This window comes from Poecilia reticulata, linkage group LG10 (genome assembly GCF_000633615.1).
Source record: "Poecilia reticulata strain Guanapo linkage group LG10, Guppy_female_1.0+MT, whole genome shotgun sequence".
In the NCBI taxonomy this organism is placed as follows: Eukaryota; Metazoa; Chordata; class Actinopteri; order Cyprinodontiformes; family Poeciliidae; genus Poecilia; species Poecilia reticulata.
Genome location: NC_024340.1, coordinates 15310650 through 15320399, shown reverse-complemented (window position 1 = coordinate 15320399; position 9750 = coordinate 15310650). Strand labels below are relative to the sequence as shown.

Genomic DNA, 9750 nt, shown 5'->3' with positions numbered 1-9750 from the left:
TATTATGTCATGTACTTAAACCATTAGGTGACATCTCAACCGTTTGGTAGAGATGAACTTTAACCATAAAGGACATCTCAACCGTTTGGTAGAGATCAATATTTCCAAAACCACAGGGTCTGTTGAAAAAAAAAAAATTGATTGTGTTTATAGATCACCCTGGGGTAAAAGAAATGCTAAGAAAAAAATTTTCACAGGTTTTTTTCTAGGTGCGGTAGTTAAAGGGTTATGTTTAACTTCCACTACACTGCTCATTCTCTCTTTTTCTAGTTTTTAGAAGGGTGTCCTTCAGTGACCTAAAGGAACTGTAGATAGCACAAACTACACAAATGTGGGAACTGATACAAAGCTTATACAGAACAAAAAGGTCATTTCCAAAGGAGACTATATGGAAAAACTAAAAAATTCAGGTGTCTGGAGCAGCCTTTTCAAGCTTTAAAAGCAAAAACTAAACAGTACTGCATATATTTTCTTCTAGCATTAATAATGCAGAGGTAGCAAAGGACACCTTGTGCACACCTTGGAGACTCTAAAATTTGACAGCCAATGAATGAGTAGAATTGACTTTGCCATTTACCAGGTCTGTGTCCTCATGGTAACCTCCTCACTAGCCTCAGCGTATCTGTGAACATTATGCAGGGAGGTCAAATGTGCAGCGAGGCAAACTGGATGTGAACATTAATGAAGCTAATTTTAGTCTGGTCACACACTCCGGCTTTCTCTTGCATTGGAGTGTCCTCGGTGAAGTAGTTGGTTGTTTTATTTCCCGGCAGAAAGGCTCCCGATGCCCCAGCACAGATAAGGAAGATTATACGTGGTGTGTAAGCCGTGAATGGTGGTATCTCTCATTGTAAAGGCGCCACACACAACATTAAAATGATTATACATATTTACAGAACGATCAGAATGTGTGTGAATGTGCCAATGTAATTGCACGGTTTCCGCTTGGCATAGATTATTTCTGCAAAATCATCATGCGGAACAAATCAACTAGGCAGGAAATGAAACTGCAGCAGACATGAGTCAACTAATGGGAGTGGGTGGGTAAATAGGTCATGTTCCCTTACCAAACGGAGTGTATCCCAGTTTTATTGTGCAGACCATGTGCCTGGTGAAGACGGCGCACAGAGAAATCAATGAAAGCATAATGATAGTGAATTGTAATGGATCCCAGTTAGAAACATAAAAAACGAAAAGATCTGATTCGGAACCTTACATCTGTGTAAAAATGAAGGGAAAAGTCCAGACGTGGACCTCCGTGGTCTTGGCAGGCATATTGTTGTTAAATAATAATAACTTTTATTTAACCAGATAAAAAGCTCATTGAGATCTACAATCTCTCTCTCAAGAGGGACCTAACAATACAATCTCACAGACATTGAGTCAGTGAGAACTCAATGTGAAAGTGGGCCGGATTAGGACAGATCCGGGGAAATTACACAGAAAACGACGGCATCGCCACTCAATTTTGGCTACTCTCTGCAGTGTAGAACAAAAATGTCTTGGATTTCTACTTCATGGAAGACATGTGAAAGATCAAATTTAAGATTTTTTCCACTGAAAGTAATATTTACATACTAACAGCCATAGGAGTATTGCCACCTGCCTAATATTGAGCTGATCCAGCTTTTGCTGCCAAAATAGTCCCGAACCACCAAAACCCTACAAGATGTCTGAAGGGAGTATAGTATCTGACACCAATATGTCCTAGAGGTGAGGGGTTTGCAACTTTTAGATGTTTCTATGCTTCAACACACCTGAGTCAAATAATCAGATCATTAGCAGAACTGGAGAAATTGACTGCACACTGAGGAGACAATTCAGGTATGTTGCAAGAAACTAGTTCTTGCTTACCCCTCCTTTAGATCCTCTAAGTTACAAACTGGACCAGACTAATTTTTCCAGCACATTCCACACGTTGGATTAGATTGACATCTGGAAAATGTTGAAGCCAAATCAACAACTTTACGCTCATTTTTGCACCCCTCAAACCATTCCTGGGGAAAGGCTGGACAGAATGGCTGAAGATCGTGTCAAGCAAAAATCATTTCTTATCAGTTGACATCATCAGTAATTATTGATTTTTTTTTTTTGTTTGTTTTAAATATTTGAAATATTTCCAAACTGGTGACTTGACTTTTCCTGTTTTATCCACAGTTTTCAGTCCAGCTCTTGTTAATTTTTAAGCAGTTATGAGGCAGATTGGCAAAACCTTAAACTTCTGCTGCGCAAGTTAGTCAAAAGGCTGTTGCTAGGAAACCACAAGTTACTCAAGTAACAAAAGAGTGTGTGAGTTAGTCAATGTCATCAACTTTGCTTATCTGACTGAGAGAAGTTGAGCAGCAAAAGCCTTTCCTCTGTCTACATCCCCCAGAATGCTGTGCAGTTCAGTGAAATGACTGAATATTCTATCAGACGTATTACCTGCTGACATTGATCATGTGTCCGTATCAATTTTCATTGTTATTGATTTATTGCCCAGCCCTATCCAGGAGCACATCTGCTTTGTGTTGGTTATTATCCTACTGAAAGAGCCCACAACCAAGCAGAATATTACATATTTCTTTTTTTTTTTCTACATTCTCGTCTCAGACAGATTCATGGAAAACAGAGAATTTTTATACAGGGGTAAAAAGTTCTGACTTCGATGAGCTGCCTTAACCTGGGACCCAATGAAATTGGTTTCAATTCATCTAAATCCTCTTGCTTTCATTTTCAATTTTCAGAACTGATAATTTCCAAAATACCCTTTTTACGAGCGACATGACAAGTTCAAGTGGGCATTTTGGTCTACTGGTAAGTTAACTATTAATGTCTTTCCTCTTACTTCTGTCATTTATTGCTCTTCCTGTCATCAGGGACACAGCTGCTGGGGAATTTGCCATGAACAGTCCTGGCTGCAAGCCTGGCTGGAGCTGGCTCACACAGCTGCAGAAGAAACACTGGCACCTGCACGCCTGTGTGTGCTGTTTCTCTGGAAAACAGACTAGGGAAACATATGCCCCTTCTCCCAGCGGCAGGTCCCACAGCTGCAAGGGGAAGGAAGCAGGCAGTGGTGTCCACTGCGTCCGAAGGGCACACAAACTGGGGAAAAACTCTGCGCGTCAACCAACAAAAGCTCTCTGGAGAGGTCTCTGGCCGGCGCCGAGACCTCCCCTCATTTTGCTCCGGTCAGCAGGACTCCTCCAGCAATGTGTGGCTGGCTGCGAGTCAGCAAGGCCAAAGCAATTCCAGCAGCACCTCACTTAAAATAAACTAAGTGCAAATGCGATAACTTGTTATGTGAAAAGCCCATTAACCTTGTTCTCAGTGAATTAGAGTTAGAAGTGGGATGATTATTTAATTGCTGTTTGTTTCTAGTAATAAAAGTGCAGCAGGGCGAAGTTTTTGGAGCTGCAGGAGAGATTTAAAAAGCACTAAATCGTGAGATGTATACAGGGCCACAATCACATTGACATGGATTCCCCATTTAGTGAATGAAGAACAAGAAATCTGTATGGGAAATAGTTACATTTTTATTTCATGGTAGTTTCTGACTGAGTGATATATTTCTGCAGATTGCAATAGGACCACAAGAAAGAGGCAGAGGATTTTTTCACAGATTATCTTTTCCATATTATACTGCCATAGTTTTAATAAACATTTAAAGAACATGTGTTACAGTTTCCACTTATCTGCTATTATAACATAAAATATGAATGAAACACACTGGGATTGTTGTTTTAACATCACAAAATGTCTGAACAGTTAGGATGCTTTGGCAAGAAATTGGACTTCTCACTTAAGTAGCACTAAATGTTGTAGACTTTATTCTGTTTTTATCCTTTAGTGTATTTGGAGTGTATGAAATCAATTATTTTCAGTTGTATAGCTTTGTTAATTTCATGTATTCTTACAAATGTGGTGTTTTTTCCAACTATCTTTATGTATAAGTCTGGCTCCAGACATGCTTTTGAATATGAGAATTCTGACTGTTCATAAAAGCAATGCTGCAGTCGTATATATTTAATATTTGTGTCTAGAACAGTTAAGTAGAAATGATCTCTTTGCAGTATTGATGTATTGCTGAATCCTTAAATTTATATAAAACAGAATAGATCTGGTCCAAATGCAAACATAACATGAAGCCCTTCTTTAAGCTGCTCATGGTCATTTATGAGTCAAACTCTTCTGCTGGTTATATCTTGTAATACACATATACTTACATAGTCGCTGCATGGTGACTACTGTGGCTTAAAGCTTGAAGTTAGGGACAATATGAGTGAAAATAAAGCAAAATATGTTTCTCAAGGCACAATTTAGCCTAGAGTTTTCAATCACTGTGCAGATTTTTACAGCCACTTCATCCATAGAGCGCATGCATTGAATACATCTATGCGTAGATGCTGATCTACTGGAACATTGCCGTCCAGGTGGGCACTAAAATAAGAGCTGTGGATACCAGCTCCTCTTTCTCTAAGGCTCTTCTATTCAGCCGATCTGTCAGGCATGCAGTAACTCAGAGGTTATGCCCAAAATGATTGAATGATTGTACTGGGCCATCTTAACCGATCAGTACAAACACTCATAGCCTGTATCGCATTACCAAATCTGTGGTTCCCAAGCAGCCCAGCTGCTGCGGTGTTACATGTCTAGAGCTTAGCCAGCTTGCAAAAGTAACTGTCACAAACATACACTCATACTCATCAACGAGTCAGAACAGGTTTGTCTTAGTACTGCTGGCTCAAATTTGAACCAGACTGGGAGAAAATGTCCGGAGCCAAATCTCTGTGCACGACCCATGGTGTGCATGATGAGTGTGTGTTTGCATTTCAGGAGAAACTAGGAGTAGATTATGACATATTGAGCAATGTTTTGGCAGTCAGAAGCCCAGATTAGATGTGGGAGGTTGCGTGACACTGGCCTGTTGTGATGACTGCTTACGTGTGATGATCAGAACCGTTAGAGCTCTGGCTCACTGATTGTTCCCCATTACATCATTCTGAACACAGATCTAAGGGCTGTAGCTTTCTGCCCATACACACAGCAACAGGGCTGAGCATTTGCTCTGAGAAAGCAGCCAAGCTAGTCAGAAACTCACACTTAGCGATCTTCCTTCTCAGTTTAGCATTCTTACTAACTGGAAGCCTTTTGAACTAATGATTTGACCTTTTGTTTGGACATGTAGCTGTGAGTGAGAGAAAACAAGAGTGGAAAAATGTGCAACAGCTGTCAGTGAATCCAGTCAGAGACTGATGAGCATTCTCTAATTATATCTCAAAGCAACGGATTAGCAGGCAAGACCAAATACCTGCCATAGAGTACAGCTGCACAGGAAGACAGAATTTCACAAATGTAGATCAGACATGTTAGGAAATAGTTATTCCACTGGGAAAGAACATATTATCTCTCCTAAAATAATTTATTACATCTGTCCTGTTGCACTTGTGATTTCTTTAGTTGTGTATTTGATTAAGCATAAACCTAATCCAGGTTTGAAACGCTCGCCTTGTGATACTTTTTCTGAAACTGATTTTAAAGACACAATTTCAAGAGATGAGAATCTAAAGAAGTTACATTTATTTAATTGTCCTGTTTTATTTTTTATTTAAAAATATAACAAAGTGTTCATGCTTGAATGAATAGTTGTGACTTGACATCAGTGGTGCCTCATATTATACATGCAGGCCAGTGCTTCACTTTTATCCCTGATAGGTTGCATGTATGTTTGCTGGGAAATTAGATTTAAGGTTACAATAACAGACATGTCCTATAACAACTCATAGGATATGGTTCACAGCATATCAGTGCCAAGCATCCAACTCAAGGTGGGTTTGAGCTTTTAAAATGAAGAGAAAAGGACACAGGAGGACAACATAAGAGCTTGTTGAAAGTAAAGGCCATGTCATCTAGAGAAACTTAGTTATCTAACAGCTTATAGGAGTTGTGTGCATCTCAGTAAACAGAGAAGATTGCTGGAGAGAGCAGTTCAATTCTAGAATAAAATAAATCTATATATCTATAGTTTCACAGACTGGCGACCTGTGCAGGGTGACCCCGCCTCTCGCCTGGAACGTTAGCTGGAGAGGCACCAGCACCCCTCCCGACCCCACTGAGGGACAAGGGTGAAAAGAAAACGGATGGATGGATCTATAGTTTCATATGTTTAGTGCAAATATACTCCTTAGGCAGAGAATCATGAGAAATTAACTAGATTGCATAAATGTAAGCCCAACACTTCAGATACAATTTCATTGAAAACAGAAATATAATCCATCATAAGAAATAAATAATTTCTAGATACCTTTTAGATAGAGCTGCTTCTGCAAAGTTGAGTATGAGACAGAGATGGACCTAAACTGCTCAAATACTCAAATCATCTCCAGCCATATGTAGAAAAATATAAATAATGTGTCTCTTGTGCAACTTCCAGAAACAAGTTTTAGAAGATTTCTCCATAGTGTGTGAAAAAGTCTGATGTCTTTTCAACACTGAACTATAATTATTCTGAAGAGTAACTCTTTTTGTCAGATTTGGCAGTATCATTGTAAGGAACACTCTTTATGTTGTGAGTATAATATCCTTTAGTCCCAGGTCTGGCCTTTTTTATATATAACTTTATTTATATTCAGAACTGGTTGCAGGTGACATGATGAAGAAAATTGGGTGTCAGCATGAATCCCAGCCAGCATTAGCCCTGTTGGCAGGCTGGCACTTTACATGAAGCACCCTAAGATGAAACATGCAAGAGTTTTACATAACCCTGCAAGTATCCAAGATGGTCTTCCAACTGTCTGTGTGAATTGTTCTCTCAGGCTTTTCTAAGGTTACATTTGCTGCATACGTCTGTGAAGAAGGCTAAAAAATTATAGATCCAACTGTTACTGGGCAGGTTTTAGAGTTACCTTAAGAATACAAACACTGATCTTTTTTTAAATTAAATTAAATCGACACTTTATAGCTTCACGTTTATTTAAGTAGAAAAGCCTGCTTGAGTTATGGTCGAATGTTGCATCATATTTTGTGCAAGGCGACAGTAACAGGAACATTTACATTTATAAGATTGGCTCAGATTTGGGAATGAACTTTTCCTGCAGACTGTAAAACCAGTAGGATTAAATGCCTATTGAGCAGCTATTTAAAACAACAGCAATGCATTTGTTCTCAGCTTGAATATGTAAACATGACAGGCACGTGTTCCCCAACAGCAGTGGAGCCTGGAAACATCCCTGCCTGGCTAATTCTCCAGATTCAACATGCCAAAATAAACCAAAGATGAAAAGCTAAAAGCTATGACACAGCACAAACTTATGATGAATATAACATGAAGTAGTGGTGGGTAACCAAAGCAACCCACATTTTTACAGTGATCTGTTTGGGAATATTAAAGGGCATCATTGCAACAGTTGCCACTAGCCAAAAAAAATATATTTTTTTTGTTCCCAATTCTGATGTGATTAAAAATTATCCATCTGACCATATATTTTTTCTACTTAATTTTGACAAACATAAAAAAATGACATTTTTAATGAAATGTAATTAAAAAGTTTTTTGGTGTTTTTTTGTAAAATTTATGTTTTTTTTCCATTCATTCATTTGTTACATTTGGAGAGATACCTGGCTTATTTCCTATCACAAACAAACTTCTTGATTGAGTTTAAATAATTTTATACCTAAATCTCAAAATCCTAAATTTATGTGAACACTTTTGAACTTAACTTTGCAATCAATGATGCACCGTCCTGTCACATATAAGACATATATTTCATATGAACCATTATTTTGTAAAGTGCATCTGATTAAGATTAAGAGCAAAGAGCAATAATAGAAAGTGATGTCTGAAAAACAGTTTCTTTCACTAAGTAAAGTCTTGTAGGAATTATTACAGAAACGGGGGGGGAAAAAAATCACAGCTGCTTTTGGGAACCCTTTGGTGGAGAAATTATTTAAATTGTCATTTTGAAAATAGACTGGCTTGGTGGGTGAGAATTGGAATGGAAAACATGCAACCGATGGATCACCAGTTGTTTCTGCTGAGAACAAAGAGGATGTTGTGGACAGAGTTACACAATTTAAGAGTTAAGGTAAGTGGAGATCCAGCAATCAGAGATCCAGAATTTTATGTGGAGTTGTGTTTATCATAAAAAGATAACATGATGATATCATACATGTTTATGTGTGTGAATTCCATCCTGGCAGAAGTAAAACCCACTTTGCTGCTGGCCTCACATTACCATGCTGCTGACTCAGCAGCATGCCTCATTGCACCTATTAAATACCTTAACACTTGTTTACTCAGGAGAAAACAAACGCATTGCTGGTGTCACAGTTACTTTAACATGACAAATTTATACCTCATTACAGTCAACTGCAAGCAGGACTCGCACTGCTGATGTAAGACTGATATGTCCCTGCTCTCAACCCGTCAAATCACCAAAGGACATTCTTATACACATGATTTATTCATGCATCAGCTATTTATGTGCCTGTTTAGAGAAACAGAGCTCATGAAAAGAGATCAATTTAAAGGAATGAAGCAATTTCTTTGACATGCGGGCATCATTTAAGTGTGTGTGTGTGTGTATATTTTTACAAGACAGAAATATGTAATATAAGAACAGTTGACAGGTTACACTGTCATGAAAAGTAAAACCACTTTCCTAAAGTATAATTGTGTCATGTAATTATCATAGTCACTGTCAAGAGTTTTCTACTTGGATCCAGTAAGTAGATGGTGCTGCTACTCATTCATCTTACTCCTACAAATATGTTCTGTTTACGGACAAATAACTTTGCTTATGAAATGAAGTGAATGATTCAGGGTTGAGCACAGAATGTTGGACCACATTCTATCTCCACCTGAAACCTCTTTTGAGGTTTGTATTTGGTTTTGTTACATTTAACTCGTGTGATTAATTTCCTAAAAGTGATTTCAAAAGTTATTATTGTTAGTTGGATTGTCATCTTTATTTGTTATGATTGTTGTAACAAATGGTAACATTTGTTAGCAGATGTTAAATGTTAACAGTGTAGCATAACTTCACTGCTATAAAACAGTGAAAGAATTTAAAAAGCTGGTTAGAACGTATAAGGGTTTGGATGCTGTAATGACAATAAATACTTTTTAAACTGTTAATTATGAAGTGCTTATATAAATTTTGAAAATGGATGCGTTATTTTTACAAGTAATACTTTATCTTTTCAGAGATTCCCATGTTATTATGTTGTGGTTATTCTCTCGCTCATCAAAATAGAGATGCAAAAACCAAAACCTAAAGTTAATTTAAAACGAGTGTGCTATAAGGAGTTTGGCTAAATTTCTCTAAGTGTAAAGGCTTCTTTTAGGCCCCCTTTACACCAGACTAAGTCCACTCTGTGCCATTAATGATCCGCCAGATCATGGATGGTCAGTGCAGAGACTGGAAGAAGTTTTATTGGAGCCTGAGAGTTTTCCTAACTAGTCTGAGCAGACACAAAGCCTCAGTGGTGGTTAATCATTGTGGTGGCAGCATGTCTGGATCCCTGGTGCTGCATGGAGGAGCCTGGCAGCAGTAGCAGTGGCAGCTGATTCATGATGTGTGGGTTTTTCACACTGCTGTGGATTAGTCATCAGTGAATTTAAAGGAGGATGCAGGTCCTTCACTGCAAAAACTGAAATCTTAGTAAGATTAAATATCTTAAATTAAGGAGATTTTTCTTGTTTTCTTTCTGACAAGATAATTTTTCTCACCAAGAGGGATTTATGTTAGAATATTTTTCTTATTTTAAGTG

At 38.1% G+C, this 9750-nt stretch overlaps 1 protein-coding gene and 1 long non-coding RNA gene across 6 annotated transcripts in view; one reads left to right on the top strand and one right to left on the bottom strand.

Moving 5' to 3' along the window:
- The window catches only part of fgf13a (fibroblast growth factor 13a), a 105388-nt gene that overhangs the window by 42581 nt on the left and 53057 nt on the right, over positions 1 to 9750 (bottom strand). The gene's annotated exons all lie outside the window — the stretch shown is intronic.
- On the top strand, positions 2171 to 3324 carry LOC103471611 (uncharacterized). The gene is made up of 3 exons (XR_534682.2): positions 2171 to 2628; positions 2727 to 2796; positions 2859 to 3324. It is a non-coding gene; the product is annotated as an uncharacterized LOC103471611 (long non-coding RNA).